Source organism: Orycteropus afer, unplaced genomic scaffold, assembly GCF_000298275.1.
Source record: "Orycteropus afer afer isolate SDZICR_OR568_19922 unplaced genomic scaffold, OryAfe1.0 scaffold00307, whole genome shotgun sequence".
Taxonomy (NCBI): Eukaryota; Metazoa; Chordata; class Mammalia; order Tubulidentata; family Orycteropodidae; genus Orycteropus; species Orycteropus afer.
The window spans coordinates 1,997,062-1,999,155 of record NW_006921894.1 but is presented as its reverse complement, the minus strand read 5'-3'; the positions used below and the strand labels follow the sequence as shown (position 1 = coordinate 1,999,155).

The 2,094-nt window shown below is 37.3% G+C and overlaps 1 protein-coding gene across 1 annotated transcript in view; it reads left to right on the top strand.

The window, feature by feature from the left end:
- Positions 1 to 2,094, top strand: part of CEP192 (centrosomal protein 192) — a 308,440-nt gene that overhangs the window by 97,344 nt on the left and 209,002 nt on the right. The gene's annotated exons all lie outside the window — the stretch shown is intronic.

Below are 2,094 nucleotides of genomic sequence, written 5' to 3'. Positions count from 1 at the left end.
GTCCCAATCCACCAAAGAATGTCTCTCTTCCCAGGATATCCCTGGATATCCTGGAAGCAGGCCACACCCCTAGGGAAACTCCCCTTGGGCAGATTGGCCACTCAGAATACAGTCATCCGATCTCATCATGGGAACAACCACACAGAACTGGGGTCCAGCCAAGTAGACACACAGCTCCAACTATCACAACATCTAATCCCATGATTGGAACAACCCACATCACAACTGCTTAAACCACACAGAATTGTGGTCCAGCCAAGTTTACATACAGCTCCAACTATCACACTAAGCATGATATCTTCTCTAGATAATGGTCCCTTCTGACCGCATGACCAAAGTAGGTGAGACAAAGTCTCACCATTCTCGCTTCCAAAGAGCATTCTGGTTACACTTCTAGGACAGATTTGTTCGTTCTTCTGGCATTCCATGATATTTTCAGTGTTTTTTGTCAGTATCAGAACTCAAAAATATCAACTCTTCTTTCATCTTCCTTATTCATTATCCAGCTGTCATATGCATGTGAGGCGATTGAAAATACCATGGCTTGGGTTAGACGAATCTTAGTCTTTAGAAGTGACTTCTTTGCTTTTCAGCACTAAAGTTAAAAAAAAAAAAAGTTAAAACCTCAGTTTCATTTCTTCTGTTAGCCAGTTGTTCTTAAGGAGGGTGGTGTTCAGTTTCCACGTTTGTTCTTTTTTTGTTTATGTTCCTATTGTTGATTTCTAATTTTATAGCAATGTGATCTGAGAAGATGCTTTGCAGTATTTCAGTGTTTTTAAATTTACATTGCTTTATGGCCTAATGTATAGTCTATCCTGGAGAGTGTTCCATGTGCACTGGGAAAGAATGGATATTGTGCTGTTGTTGGGTGAAGTACCCTTTAGATGTCTAAGGTCGAGTTAGTGGATTGTATTGTTTAGTTCTTCTGCATCTTTGTTGAGTTTCTTTCCGGTTCTACCTTTGATTGAAAGTGGTGTATTAACGTTTCCTACTATGACTATGGAGTCATCTATTTGTCTTTTCAATTCTGTTAACTCTGATTTCTGTGTTTTGGGGCTCTTTCATTGAGTCCATATTTATATTTGATTTTCTTCAACTGCAAGTTAAACTTGCCTATGAGCAACTGATGGTCTGTACTGACCCTTGCCTTGTTCTGACTGATGACATTGAGTTTCTCCATTGCTGTTTTTACAGATGTAGTCTGTTTGGTTACTGTGTATTTCATCTGATGACATTCACACGTTAAAGTCACCATTTATGTTGTAAAAAGTATTTGCTATGAATGAGTTGTTAGCCTGGCAAAATTCTATCATGGCAATCTCAGACATCGTTTTTGTCACTGAGGCTATATTTTGTAATCACCAGTCCTTCTTCTCTGTTTCCAACTTTTGCATTCCAATCATCAATACTTAACAATGTATCTTGATGGCATATTTGGTAAATTTCAGACTGGAGAACTTGGTGAAAATCTTCAATTTCTTCATCTTTGGCATTATTAGTTGTTGTGTATTGAATAATCGTTGTATTAACTGGTCTTTCTTGTAGGTATGTGGATATTATTCTATTACCGATAGCTTTGTACTTCAGGATAGATCTTGAAATGTTCTTATTGAGGTTGATTGTGGCTCTATTCTTCATTTTGCCATTCCTAACATAGTAGACTATTTGATTTCTGATTCATAATGGCCAATACCAGTCCATTTCAGCTCACTAATGCCTAGGATATCCATCTTTTTGTTTACCATTTCAGTTTTTATGACTTGCAATTTTCCTAGATTTATACCTCATACATTCAACTTTCCAATTTCTAAATGATATTTGCATGGGTTTTTCCCATATTTTTAGTCATGCCTCATCAGTAAATGAAGGTCTTGAAAGCTTATTCCATCTACGCCATCCTCTGGTTTGAAGAGGCAGTTATTCCTCAGTCGTATTTTCAGTACCTTCCAACCTGAGAGGCTTCCAGCAAACGATTTTCCATCACTACACAATGACTGATTTATTCACATCACTGGCTAATTTTTTTTTTTTTTAAATATATTGTGATTTGGGTGGAGATTTACAGAGCAAATTCACTTTCCATACAGCAGTTCA